The sequence below is a fragment of the Budorcas taxicolor genome, chromosome 22 (genome assembly GCF_023091745.1).
Source record: "Budorcas taxicolor isolate Tak-1 chromosome 22, Takin1.1, whole genome shotgun sequence".
NCBI classification, from domain to species: domain Eukaryota; kingdom Metazoa; phylum Chordata; class Mammalia; order Artiodactyla; family Bovidae; genus Budorcas; species Budorcas taxicolor.
The window spans coordinates 47,153,373-47,168,978 of NC_068931.1; the positions used below are offsets into that span (position 1 = coordinate 47,153,373).

At 37.7% G+C, this 15,606-nt stretch overlaps 1 protein-coding gene across 8 annotated transcripts in view; it reads right to left on the minus strand.

Annotated features, from left to right (window-relative positions):
* PIAS2 (protein inhibitor of activated STAT 2) overlaps positions 1–15,606 on the minus strand; it is a 94,113-nt gene that overhangs the window by 70,782 nt on the left and 7,725 nt on the right. The window contains exons 1-2 of one of the 8 annotated variants that reach the window (XM_052660212.1): positions 5,081–5,155; positions 4,054–4,140 (exon numbers count right to left, since the gene is read on the minus strand). The exons of 6 other annotated variants lie outside the window; for them this stretch is intronic. The gene's annotated coding sequence lies outside the window, so the exon portion shown is untranslated. Of the gene's footprint in view, positions 1–4,053; positions 4,141–5,080; positions 5,156–15,606 lie in introns of those variants that run through there. One more of the 8 variants, XM_052660214.1, reaches the window with a different exon arrangement.

Genomic DNA, 15,606 nt, shown 5'->3' on the forward strand with positions numbered 1-15,606 from the left:
TAAAGATGAAAGAGGAGACTGAAAAAGCTGGCTTAAGACTCAACATTAAAAACACTAAGATCATGGCATCCAGTCCCATCAATCACTTCATGGCAAATAGATGGGGAAACAATGGAAACAGTGACAGACTTTATTTTCCTGAACTCCAAAGTCACTATGGACGGTGACTGCAGCCACGAAATTAAAAGAAGCATACTCCTTGGGAGAAAAGCTATGACAAACCTAGACAGCATATTAAAAAACAGATACATCACTCTGTCAACAAAGGTCCATACAGTTAAAGCTGTGGTTTGAATATATGGTTTGACATGACTACTAGTCATGTACAGATGTGAGAGCTGGACCATAAAGCTAGTTAAGCCCTGAGGAATTGATGCTTTCGAACTATGGTACTGGAGAAGACTTTTGAGAGTCCCTTGGACAGCAAGGAGGTCAAACCAATCAATCCTAAAGGAAATCAACTGTGAATATTCACTGGAAGGACAGATGCTGAAGCTCCAATATTTGCGCCACCTGATGCAAACAGCAGGCTGATTGGAAAAGACCCTGATGCTGGGAAAGATTAAAGGCAGGAGGAAAGGCAGTGACAGAGGATGAGCTGGTTGGATGGCAACTGACTCAAAGGACATGAGTTTGAGCAAACTCCAGGAGATGGCGAAGAACAGGGAAGCCTGGTGGGCTGCAGTCCATGGAGATTGCAAAGAGTCAGACATGACTGAGCAACTGAACAAAAACTAGATAAAAACAGAAAATGCTGAAAAGATGTCAATTCCCCCCAACTTCAGTTATAGTAAAACTCCAGCAAATTTTGACAGATCAAACTTACAATGAAGAATTAAATAAAATACAAATATGGCACGTGGTGACGAATACTATGGACAAAAACAGAGGGAAAAGGAAATGAAGTGAAGAGGTAGAGAATTTGCCATTTTAAAGGAAGAAGATTTGCCTGAGAAAGTGACTGAACAAGTAATAAAGGAACCAATGGATATCAGAAGAAAAGCATTTCGAGGCACAGAACACAGCGGATGCCAAAATCCTGAGAAAAGCGTACCTAACACATTGAACAGAAAGTAAACGCCCATCACGGCTGAACCAGAGTAATCTAAAGGAATGAGTATTATGAGAGCAAAATAAGGAGCAAGAAACTGACAAACCCGCGGAGGGAGGGAAATAACCTAAACAAACATTTACTGGATAAAATTATAATATGAAATTTGTGAGGCTTAAGACAAAAGTGCTGGGCAAGATGGCATGCCGGAAAGTTGGTAGAGGTGGTAAGCAGTTTAAAGCATTCCACAGCAAAGGAAGAAAAATACAGTGATTTTAGATTTATATCTAAAGTTTCAAGAGAAAATTAATTAAGCTCCAAGAATTTGTGAGAAGGCAAAAAAAAAATGTATTTCACAACTAATAAAATGGAGAAACATGAAAAAGAAGAAAAAAAAGCAAGAAAACAGATGAGAAAACAAAATACAGAAAAAGAAAGATGCTCAAACTGAAGGTGTAGAAATAAATACAAACATATCAATAATCCCAGCAAATGAAAACCTTTCCAATTAAAATAGCCAGTAGGGGATATCACTACAGAAACCACAGCATCAAAAATACCGGAATACTAAGAAAAACTCTACACACATGAATTTGTCAACTGAGTTGAAATGGATCAATTCCTTGAAAAATACAAACTACCAAAATTCACCCAATATGAAATAGATAATTCGAATACTCCAATTAGGAAATTTAGCTCTTAATTAAAAAAAAAATTACCACACCCAGATCATTTTACCAGAGAATTCTACTCAACATTTAAATAAGAATCAGTACCAATTCTACATAATTTCTTCTGGAAAACAGAATATCAGAGATTCCCAAATTTATTTTATGAAGCTAGTAATAGCCTGATACCAAAACCAAACAACATCAATACAAAAAATGAAAGTAAATCTAACACCCTTCACAACTATAGATGCTAAAATCTTCAAGTACTAGCAAACAGACTTCAGCAATATATAAAAAGAATACTAAGACCAAGTGAAGTGTTTATTCCAGGAATATAAGGTCAGCTCAATGTCTGAAATCATTGAAGTACACCATACTAACAGCTTAAGTAAAATCACATGATTATACATATATGTGTGTGTGTGTCTGTGTATCAATGAAGAAAAAGGCATGTGACAAATTCAACAACCACTCATCATAAAAACTCTCAGAAAAAAAGGAATACAGGAGCACCACCTCACCTTGACAAAAAGCACCTACAAAAAAAACTATACCTCATGGTGAAAAAAATGAATGCTTCTCCCTAAAACTGGGAATGAGGCAAGATGTGCTGGAAGTTCTAGCTAGTGGAATGAGACAACGAAAGAAAAGACACAGCGCTTGAAAGAAAAAAAACTGCCTGTATTGGCAGATCCCAAGGAGTTTGCAAAACAATTACTAGAATTAATAACTGGGGATTTCTCTCATGGTTCCAGTGGTTAAGAATCCACCCTACAATGCAGGGGACACGGGTTTGATACCTGGTCAGGGAACTAAGATCCCACATGACATGGAGCAACCAAGCCCAGATGTTACAACTGCTGAGCCCACATGTGCTTCAACTAGAGGGTCTGTGCACCACTGCGGAAGATCCCGAGTGCCACTGCTAAGACTTGACACAACCAAACAAATAAATAATAAAAAAAGTTTATTAACTATTAAAAGAGAGAGAGAGAGAATTAATAATTCAGTCCAGCAAGGTCACAGGATACAAAAGCCAACACACAAATACAATCACATCTCTATATACTAACAAAGAACATGTGGAAACAAGTAAAACACACAATATTATTTATAATCACTCCAAAGAAAATGAAAATGTGTATAGTCAAAAATAAAACACATACAGGTGTTGTATGCTGTAAACTACAAAAACTAATGCAAGAAGTCTAAAAAGTGCTAAATAAACGGATCCCTTGTGCACTGAACAAGGAACAAAGCAACAAAACCGATTTCCCTATGTCAAGACACAGATTTAAGACAATTCCTACCCGAGTCTCACCAAGGCATTTTATAGAGATACATGAGGTTATTCTAAAATCTATATGGAAAGGCAAAGGAACTAGAGATTAAGGGGATGGAGAGGAAATAGGTGTGGCTATAAGAACAATAATATGAGGGATGCTTGTGGTGATGGAAATGGTCTGTACCTTGTGTCAATGTCAATACTCTGACTGTGATATTGTACTACAGTTTTGCAAGACATTATCAACGGGGTACCTGATAAAGAGGACACAGATGTCTCTGTTGCCTCTGTATTCCTTCTGATAACTGTCAGTGAATTAACAATTATTTTAATAAAAAATTTAGTTATAAAGTTAAAAGGCCAACATAATTAGAGCAGATTAATTTTTTAATTCAATACCATGACATTCATAAGCGATAAAACTAAAATAAAAGAACACAAAAATGTAGGAGGGGAAATTTTAAAAATCAGGCAGAACCAGCTTGCCTAAAAATAAATAAATAAATAATAGGTATGTTAATATCAAACAACAGTATGTAACTGAAAAACCATTACTAGATATAAAGAGGAACTACAGAGAGTAAGTTTCAATTCAATAGCAATATGATAAATTCAAATTTTCATGTACTAATAACAATTTTAAAATGTCTTTTAAAAAGCTGATATAAACTACAAAGAAAATTGAAAAAATAATTCTAGCAGAACATCTACTCTTAAAAAACAAAGATATAAGATTCTAACAACAGAATTAACAAGTCTAATACTAGACACATATAAAACTTTTCACCAACAACTAGAAAATACACTCTTTTCAAATACAAAAAAAATCTCTAAATACAGTAAGTCTCAACAGATTTCCAAGGACTGTATCCACATAGATCACGCTGCCTGGCCACAAGACAATAACAAATCAATAACCAAATTAACTAAAAGAATGCCAGCATGTTTAGAAATAAAACTTTTAAAATATTTTTATTTATTTATTTGCACCAAGTCTTAGCTGCAGGACATGAGATCTTTACTTGTGGCATGCAGGATCTAGTTACCTGACCAGGGAGAGACCCAGGGCCCTCTGCATTGGGAGCTTGGAGTCTTAGCCACAGGACCACCAGGGAAGTCCTCTGGAAATAAAACTTTTAAAGAACTCATAAATTAAGAATTCATCCCTTGTGTGATTCATGGAAAGCAAATACATAGCTATTCATGATCTTAAATGTCTATTAAAATGCTGAAAATTAATAAGCAAGTCACCCAACGTAACAAATTAGAAAAATAGAAATAAACCCAAAGGAAGTATAAAGAAAAGAAACAGAAATAAAGAACAGAAATTAAGTAGGGAAAGGATACGTTAAAGAGCATATAAAAAACAGAAACTTGATTATTCGAAAAGGTTTTTCTGGAAAAAAAAATTGGCATTTTAGCTTTTAAAACCAATCAAGAAAAAGGCAGCACTAAAAAAAAGATTAAAAGGACATTAACTACAAAATAAGAAACTAACAATTTATTGCCACAAACTCAGGAATGTGGATGAAATGGACAACTTTCTATTAAAGTATAACCTACCAAAATCAGTTTGAAAATTGAAAATACGAGCAATTCTGTAACCAAAGCAATTGAATCAGTGATTAAGATGTGTCCCAATTCTACAAGGAAGTTCTACCAAACACTCAAGAAACAAATCTTTCTAACCTCACATAAACTCCTCCAGAAGAGGAAAAGTATGTATACTTTCTTAATTATAAGGAAGTATTACTCATTATTAAAGCCAAAATCGTACATTAACTATATTCAAACTGAGACCAATAATGGAAAAAAGGGACAGACCAGGGTTGACTTAATATTCGAAACACAAATTTGGTTTAAATATTAGAAAACAAATCAGTGTATTTCATCACGTTAATAGGTTAACAAAAAAAAATCATACGACCCTCTCAAAAGAGGCAGAAAAAGTTTTTGATAAAATTCAACATCCATTCATTTTTCTTTTCAATTAGCAAACTAGCAATAGAAAGAAACATCCTTAACCTGAAAAAGATTATCTACAATAAACCTACAGCAAGCATCATACTTAACTGTGAAACTCTGAAAGCATTCCCTTTAAAATCAGGAACAAGATCAGGATGCCCCCATCATCGCTTCTATTCAACATTGTACTGGAGATCCTAGCCAGCACATTAAGACAAGAAAAAGAAAGAAAAAACAAAAAAAAGCATAAGAATTGGAAAGGAGGAAACAAAGAGGTCATTATTCACAGATCTGTCTATGCAGAAAATCCAAAAGAATTCTATATACAATTTATCACAATTAGAACAATACCAAGTCCATTATACAAAGCCAAATTGTACTTCTTTACACCAGCAAGGTAGAAAATATAATTTTTAAAGATACCGTTACTGATTTAACAGAAAAATACGGTACCTAGAAATAAATCTAACAAGATACTTGCAATCGTTTTTTGAAACTATTAGAAGAAAATTGTAAAAACTTCATTGAATGAGTTTGTAAAAGACTTAAGTGAATGAATATTGCCATGTTCATGCTTAAGGAACAATAACAAAATGTCAGTTCCTTTCAAATTGGTTTACAAATTCAATGCATTTCCCATCAAAATCCCAACAGCTGTGCATGTATCTACAGAACTTTAAAAACTGATTCTAAAATTATATGGAGGAGCAAACCACCAAGAAGTTCCTTGAGGAGCTACGAGGCAGGAGGACTGGCCTATTTCTGTGTCCCTCAATGACTGACTAGATGGTTTCACACCAACTCTATGAAAACTTTAAAACGGAATATAATTTAAGAAGAAAAAAAGTGTTGGAAGGCAAGAAGTACAACAAAGGCAGTAAGAACCTGGAAGGCCAAGATTGTGGAAAGAAGGGAAGCCTAGAATATGGAATCTAATATTTGATGCCTCTTTTCCCCTGGAGACACCTGCCAAAGGAAAGGGGGCAATGGAGAAGTTAAGAAATCAGAGCTTTGAATATACTCATAGGGCTGGGAAAACTGAGAAGATATTTGCAAAATACAACATACAAGCCCTGGTATCTGGGATACGTTAATAAACTCCTACAAATTAGTATGAAAAAGACAGATGGCCCAATACGAAAATGGAAAAAGACTTAGCAAGCTACCTCACAGAAGACCAGTAAGTATATTAGAAAGGGCTTAACACCGTTAATCATTACGGAATTCAAATGAAAACCACTGAACATCCACCAAAATGTCTAAAATTAAAAGGATGGATGAGAAAGGACAAGAAGCAACTGGAACTCTTTTGCTAGCGGAAGGGCATTAACAAAAACTACAACTACATACAACAATATGGATGAATCTCGCAAACAAAACTGAGAAGAAAAAATCAGACACAAAAAATATACACTACATTATATAGGCCCATTTAGATAAGATTCAAAAAACAGGCAAAACTAGTGTAAGATGTTAAAGTCTGGCCAGTAGGTATCTTCTGAGGAGGAGGAGGTTAGTCACTGGGAAAGGACTCAGGGAATGGATACCAGTTATGTTCTGTTTCTTGCTGTGCTCTCATGATCTGCTTACTTACATATGCCCTATAGCAGTAGAAGTTTGGTTTTATGGGAACTGTTAAAAAGTTACAGTAATTAAAACTATGTGTTGGTGTTGTCAGACTAAGAAACTAGTCTAGAAACTATAGATAGATTCAATCGTGGAACTGCTACAAATCAGGAGGAAATTTTTTTTAAAAACTGAGCCATCAAAGGGAATGAATTTGAGTCAGCTGAACTGATGTGGATGAACCTTGGGCCTATTATACAGAATGAAGAAAGTCAGAAGGAGAAAAACAAATACTGTATATCAATGCATATATACGGGACCTAGAAAAAACAGTACTGATGAACCTATCTGCAGGGCAGAAACAGAGACACAGACGTACAGAACAGACTTGTGGACACAATCTGGAAAAGGGAGGGAGGGTCTGATGAACTGAGAGCACTGAAAAATACACGTCACCAATGTAGACAATGGACTGTGGACACAGCAGAGGAAGGAGAGGGTGCGACAGACACAGAGCTCAGCACTGAAACACACACATTTAGTTCAGCTCAGTCGTGTCCGACTCTGCAACCCCATGAACTGCAGCACGCCAGGCCTCCATGTGTAAAACAGATAACTTGCAGGAAGTTGCTTAAAACAACTAACTCAATCCTGTGTCGTGACAACTTAGAGGGGTGGGATGGGGAGAGGAGGGAGGCTGGAGAGGGAGGGAATAAATGCGGACCCACAGCCGATTCATATCACTGTACAGCAGAAACTGACACTACACTGTAAAGCAACTACACCCCAATAAGAAGAGATATTTAAAAAAACCTAATACAAACATGGGCTAAAGACACGAACAGAATCTCAGATGAGGGAAGAACATGTTAACCAGCACAGTAAAAGATGCTCAAACTCAACAGCAAAAATCAAAAAACTGAAAACTAAAAGGTGATATTTTATACTCCCCAGCAAAAACTTCTGAAGTGTGATAAAAGTGCTAAATAATGAAAACCTCTACATTACTGGAGGGACCAAATACTGATACAATCCTCTTTAGAAAATAACCTAGCATTATCCAGTATTGTTGAAGATGTGAGTATCTTTAATTCCCAGCAATGCAATGCTACTCCTAGAATTTCTACAGTAAAACATATTGTATTAACTATTCACATTAAATGAGATCGATAAAGATTACAAATAGCATCGTATCAATGCAAGTTAACTTTGTTCACAAATTAAGTTACACACGTGTGTGTTTGTGTGTGCGTGCACGCATGAGCATTTTCAGAGCTTTTTGGATTTCAGACATATAGAAAAGAGATTTAGGCGCCTTCTGTAAGAGGGGGGAAAAAGGAAATTTTTCCAACAAAAATCAATAAACTAATATTTACATTTACACAATGAAAACTCAAAAACAATGATAAACCAAAACATCCCAAATACATACAGCATTATTCAATTTGCATAAAATTTTAAAACACAAATTACAAAAAAAATTGCATATATAAAATTTGTGATTTATATATATATGATTTTATATATATATAATGTGGATGTAATCAGAGAAGGGCACCCTGCTGGTCTAATGAACTATTTCTTAACTAGGATGGTGTGCACATGAATGTTTATTTACCTATACCTTACCTGGTATAAGACTTTCCCTGGTTGCTCAACGTAAAGTGTCTGCCTGCAATGCAGGAGACCCGGGTTCGATCCCTGGGTTGGGAAGATCCCCCGGAGAAGGAAAAGGAAATGGCAACCCACTCCAGTGCTCTGGTCTGGTAAATTCCATGGACGGAGGAGCCTGGCAGGCTACAGTCCGTGATGTCGCAAAGAGTCGGATACGACTAGCAACTTCATTCATTCATTCATTCATTCCCTGGTATAAACAATCTTTTGAATCTATTAAATAACTTAAATATTTAAGTTTATTAATTAGCATGATACATACCAATACATACATCACTAATGAAAGTGAAGTCACTCAGTTGTGTCCTACTCTTTGCGGCCCCATGGACTGTAGCTTACCAGGCTCCTCCGTCCATGGGATTTTCCAGGCAAGAGTACTGGAGTGGGTTGCCATTTCCTTCTCCGGGGGATCTTCCCAACCCAGGGATTGAACCTGGGTCTCCCACATTGTAGGCAGATGCTTTACCATCTGAGCCACCAGAGAATTCCCCATTATCAATTCAGAAAACAATAAAGAGGACTTTTTTGAAGGAATTAGTATGAGAGTTCAAGATATTTTCCCCCCATAAATCAAGGACAGGTTGCTACTTAAAAAAGGGGGGAGAGGAGAAAGAAAAACAGGATAAAGCTCTTCTAAATCAAAAATATAATCACTAAAATAAATTTTATGGATGAGTTCTAAAACAAGTGGAGGAAATATTCCAGAATGTAAACAAATACATCAACTTAGGAAATCTAGCGTTTACCTGTCCAAAGAGTCTCAGAGAAAAGAGGAAAGAAATTATTAAAAAAAAAAAACAAAAAATAATTCCCCAGACCTGAAGAGCCTTACTTACCATTGAAAAGGTTCCACCAGAAGGAATGAAAAAGGCCCACAACTAGACACAGTTCACAGGCCAAAGATAAGGAGATAACCATAAAGACTGTAAACAGGTTTCCACAAAAGGATAACCATCAGATTTGCAACAGATCTCATCAGCAATACTGGGTGTTTTAAATTCCAAAAGCAAAGCTTTCAAAATTCAGAAGGAAAAACTGTATTACCACCTTACAATTCTGTATCTAAATTTTCCACTAGGAACAAAAGCAAGTCATTTCTTAAATGTTCAAGAAAATCAGAAAGTTTATCACCAGCATATCCTTTCTAAACCAACTGCTTGGGTCGGGAGCAGGGATTGGGATACTGGGATTAGCAGCATATACAGCACGGACAAACAGGTCCTACTGTGCAGCATGGGGAACTATATTCAACATCCTCTGATAAACCCGAATGGAAAAGAACATGAAAATATAAACAGGTAACTGAATCACTTGCTGTAAAGCAGAAGCTAACACATTAGAAACCAACTATACTTCAATAAAATTTAAAAAATAAAACAACTATTCAAGATTATATTCCAGCAAAATCAAAAAGGAGTTTAAAAAAGAGAAAGACATGAGATCCAATCAACAAACCAAACCCAGGAGTGCAACGCAATCTCAGGATAACATGTATAGCAGATCTAGAAAGCAAACTGCCCAAATTATAGAAGGCTGAGAGCTCCAGAAAACCCATCTTCAAGAAAAGTTCAATGGTTACAGGATGAAAACACGTTGCAATATTAAAGTTTTAATAATGATGTCCAGGAGCTATCCACAATCAAGCAGGGCGTTGCAATATTACTAATTTAAGGAGCCCGGGTTTAACAACACAGAAGCTCCACACTACTTGGTTCTGCAGTAACTACTTACTTATATCCGTACACAAGTCACAAAGGCTGGTTATTAGTACTCAATTTGTAGAATCTTTCTGTAGAAGCACAGAGAAGTTTAGAAAAGTTATAAGCCATAATATAAAAGTTACAAATCTTGACAACGTAATAGAAAATGAAGGCTAGAATGGGAAAGAAGGGTAGTTGTTGGACAGTCACACAGTCATGCCCAACTCTTTGTGACCCCATAGACTGCAGCACGCGAGGCTTCCCTGTCCTTCACCATCTCCCAGAGCTGGCTCAAACTCATGTCTATTGAATCAGTGATGCCATCCAACCACCTTATCCTCTATAGTCCCCTTCTCCTCCCACCTTCAATCTTTCCCAGCATCAGGGTCTTTTCTAATGAGTCGGTTCTTCACATCAGGTGGCCAAAGTATTGGAGCTTCAACATCAGTCCTTCCAATGAACACTCACGACTGATCTCCCCTACGATAGACTGGTTGGATCTCCTTGCAGTCCAAGGGACTCTCAAGAGTCTTCTCCAACATCACAGTTCAAAAGCATCAATTCTTCAGCAATCAGCCTTCTTTATGGTCCAACGCTCACATCCATGCATGACAAGAAAGGTGGAAGCAGGGAGAACAAAAGGAAAACAGTGGGTGCTAAATCCTCTCTAAGACTGGAAATGAAAGAGTGTCTAAAACTGATTGGTCAAAAAACAGAAATCTGGGACTTCCCTGGTGGTCCAGTCGTTAAGAACCCTCCATCCAACGCAGGGGACACCAGTTCAATCCCTGGTCCAGGAAGTTCCCATACAACTAAGCCTGAATGCCACAACTCCTGAGCCCGCATGTTGTTACTACTGAAGCCCAAGCTCTAGAGTGTGTGATCCACAAGAAACCACTGCAATGAGAAGAGCAGGCACCGCAACACAAGTAGCCCCACGCCCTGCAAGGAGAGAAAGCTCGTGCATGGCAATGAGGACCCAGCTTAGCCAAAAACAGTAACAATAATAAAGCAATAATGCAATTAAAGAAATGCAAACTTCATTAGCATGATTACAATTAGTTTTTTAAAAAGCAAAGAACAAAGGAAACAGAAATGTAACTATTACGAAAAGTTTAAAATAATCAACGGCATTAGGAACAAAACTGTACCTCCTAGAAATCCAAGTGCTAGGGAAGGTAGAAAATACAATGACCTGAATTCTTATCTACTAGGGAGTCAAGCAACAGATACTGTTCAGAGTTGGAAGAAAAGTCAAGACACAGGAAGATATGCTTTATTTTTGACTTTTGGAATTAACCTAAAAAAAAAAAAAAAAAACTAAAGAGAACCCTCATTAAAGGCAGTAATATAAGCATTTAAGAAAGAAATTTTTTAACAAACATTTTCTGCCCTTTCATTTAAAAAAAGAAATAAGAAATTTTAAAATATTAAACCATTTCCAATTGGGGGGAAAAAGTCAAATAATGTCTAAGATCATACAGTTGAAATCCATGCATCCTCAATCAAAAAAAAAAAGCTCTTAATCTAGATCCGCTTTTTACTGACTTGTATGAATAATATGGAGAGCTCTGAATGTCTATGTTAAGTTTATATTGTTCTCTGAAGTGACACATTAAAGGAAAAACCTTTGTTTCAAAAAATCTAGGGAAATTGGCATGCCACTAGTGGATTTAAAACGAACATTCATATAGGATAGTTTATGACACCGATTGATTTCATATCACATTTACTTCAATTGTGAATTTCTTAAATTCAGATTCCTGAATAAAAAGTCTAGCTATCAAAACAACTCTATATGGAAAGAATTTTTAACAAATCATCCTGGAAAAACTGGATATCCACGTGCAAAGGAAATTTTATCTCCACTTCACACCATAAACAAAAATTACCTCAAAATGGATAAACAATCTAAATGTAAAAATTAAAACTTTAAACTCTAGATGAAAACAGAAATAAATCTCTGTCACTCCATAAGGCAATGGTTTCTTAGATTTGACACCAAAAGCATAAGCAACAAAGAAAAAACGGATAAAATTCAAAACATTTGTGCTTTAAAGTACATATCAAAGAAAATGAAGTACAGTCCACAAAAAGAAAAAAAGATACTTGAAAACCATATATCTGACAAAGAACTTATACCTCAAATGTATAAAGAACATAAACAATAATAAAAAAAATCAAATAATCCAATTTAAAAAATGGGCAAAAGGCTTGGATAGACATTATTCCAAAGAAGATATACAGCTAGCCAATAAGCACATGAAAACATGCTCAACATCGAGTCACCAGGAAAATGTGAACCAAAACCACAAGATACCACTTCACATCCATGAGGTCAAGTATGTGGAGAAATCATAACACATGCATTTCTGGTAGGAATGAAAAATGGTGTAGCAGTTGGAAAAAGAGTTGGACAGTTTCTTAAGAACTTAAGAGTTACCACATGACCCAGCAATTACATTCCTAGGTGTCTATCCAAGAAAATCAAAAACATTATGTGCACACAGGACTTATACACTTAGAGATGAACGCTCACACTAATCTAAATGTGGCAATCACCCAAATGTACATAAACTCATGAAAGAATAAACAAAATGTGGTATATTTCATACAACGGAGTATCATTCAACCATAAGAAAGAAAGAAGTACTGATACATGCTACAATAACAAACCTGGGAAGATTATATGTTAAGTCAAAGAAATTACATGATTCTTTCCAAGAAAGGCCACACGTGACATTGTGTTACTAGGAAATGTTCAGAATAGGCCAATCCATAGAGCCAAAGTAGACCAGGAGACGCTGAGGGCTGGGAGAGAGGACACAGGAAGGGACTGGCAGTGGCGTGGGCTTCTTGGGGGAAGAAAATGTCCTGGAACGCAACAGTGGTGATGGCTGCACAGCTGTGTAAGCTGACCACAACCACTAACAGGCTGAATTTTATGGTGTGACAATTACATTGCAAGAAAATAATATTTTAAATAGCTAAGATCCAATTCAGAAAAACTAGGCATAAATGTTGACGAAAGACAAACATCTGGAGGATCTAATAGTTAGAAAAATGTCACCTTTATCAGAATAAATATTCATGTATACCAGAGAGATGGTGCTGACCTAAGGAGCACACACACACAAAAAGGTCGACTACAGCTAAGAATAGCTTGGTTCACTATGAAAAAGTATCTATTTCACTTTAAATATTTGGTTTTGAATCTGCTTAAATTGCCACGATCTCAAATGGAAGCCCTCCTGGAACCTGAGTTGCGTCCACTAATATCCGCTGTGAGTTACATGGTGCATTCTGTTACATCTATTGTATGTACTGGTCTACTTCTTGGCCCAATAGATGGGAACTTGGAGGGATGAGGACCTCTAACCTCAACACCCTCCTTCCCAACTAACTTCCCATTCTCCCTCTGTATCCCAACAGCACCCAAAAGTACCAGGATGGCAAGTAAGGAACCGAACACTCAAGTCTTTTAGGCAGAAAATCTTCTGTTATAGAATTACTTAAGCCTCTGAGTAGATCTTCTGTATCTGGTGTTCAGTTCAGTCACTCAGTGGTGTCTGACTCTTTGCGACCCCATGAATCGCAGCACGCCAGGCCTCCCTGTCCATCACCAACTCCCGGAGTTCACTCAGACTCACGTCCCTCAAGTCGGTGATGCCATCCAGCCATCTCATCCTCTGTCGTCCCCTTCCCCTCCTGCCCCCAATCCTTCCCAACATCAGAGTCTTTTCCAATGAGTCAACTCTTCGCATGAGGTGGCCAAAGTACTGGAGCTTCAGATTCAACATCATTCTCTCCAAAGAAATCCAAGGGCATATCTCCTTTAGGATGGACTGGTTGGATCTCCTTGCAGTCCAAAAGACTCTCAAGAGTCTTCTCCAACACCACAGTTAGGGTGGCAAAAAAGTAGCTCCGGTTTTGGACCATGAATTTTAAGTCATTATAACTAGGCTCAAATACATCTTTATTAATCAAAACAGGAATAGTCACAATCAACAATCAATTTCTGCCAATGAGAAATAAGTTTGTTTATTCCTGCAGCATGAATATCCATGCTCCAGGATTCAACGAACTCTTGGAAAGCATTTTCTGCCTCCTGCTGGTGCAGAAGCATTTTCCCTGCAAAAAGTTGTTGAGATGCTTAAAGACGACAAGGGTAGAAATGAGTAGTCAGTTGGCAAGAGGTGGTCGGGTGTATATGGCAGATAAGGCAAAACTTCATAGCCCAGTCCATTCAACTTTTGAAACGTTGGTTGTACGACACGCAGTTGGGTGTTGTCATGGAGAACTGGGCCCATTCTGTTGACCAATGCCGGCTGCAGGCGCTGCAGTTTTCAGTGCATCTCATCGATTTGCTGAGCATACTTCTCAGATTTAATGGTTTCGCAGGGATTGAGAAAGCTGCAGTGGATCAGACAGGCAGCAGACCTCCAGACAGTGACCCTGACCTTCTTTTGATGTAGGTTTGGCTTTAGCAAGTGCTTTGGAGCTTCTCGGTTCATCCACTAAGCTGGCTGCCAGTTGTTGTATAAAATCCACTAGTCATTACACATCACAATCCAATTGAGAAATTGTTCATTGCTCTTTAGTAGAAGAACATGACATTTTTCAAAACGATGATTTTTTTTGATTTGCGGTCAGCTCATGCGGCACCCACTAATGGAGCTTTATCAACTCTCCAATTTGCTTCAAATGCTGAACGACCATAGAGAGGTCGATGCTGAGTTCTTCAGCAACTTCTTGCATATCTGTCGGAGGATCAGCTTCGAGGATTGCTCTCAGTCGGTCATTGTCAACTTCTGACGACAGGCCACTGCCCTCCTCATTTTCAGGGCTCCTATCTCCTTTGCAAAACTTCTTGAACAAGCCCTGCACTGTACGCTCATTGGGAGTTGCTAGACCCAACGTGCTGTTGATGTTTCAAGTTGCCTCTGATGCTTTATGACCAATTTTGAATTCAAATAACAAAAACCGCTCGAATTTGCTTTTTGTCTAACATCATTTCTAGTCTAAATAAATATAAAATAAACAGCAAGTAATAAGTCATTAGCAAAAAAAGTACAGCAAGAAATACATATTAAAATGATGTATAACACAACCACATTCAAGAACATATTCCAGTATGAAACGTCAAAGTTCAACAAAGAAAAACCACAATTACTTTTGCACCAACCTAATAAATCACAACCTCCTAACAACATAAACGCTTTCAACAAGCAACAGTTGAACTGAATAAATTCTTCTGTGACACATTTACAATCAAATCTCAGACCCGCCAGAGACGCTGGGAGGGTGCAAACACAACCCTGTGCGCCAAGGAGGGAAAGGAGCAGTGGCCCCCACGGCAGACTGAGCCAGGCCTGCCTTTGCGTGAGTGTCTCCTGCAGAGGCCAGGGCCAGCAGCGACCTGCCTGCCGCAGGGACAGGGGTTCTGATTGCAGACCTGGGAGGCGCGGCAAGCGGCAGAAGTCCTCCTGGAGGAGGGCGCCATGAGACCGGTCACAGATAAGCCGGGCCGACAACCCACAAACTGGAGAACAGTTATTAACAAAGACGTTTCTCGCACTGTTGCCAAAGTTCTAGGGCCCACAACAGACTTCCCAGCCTGGGGATCGGGCAAAAGGACAGAGAACCCCCAGGGAATTTGAATTTGAAGGCCAGTGGGATTTGATTACAGAATTT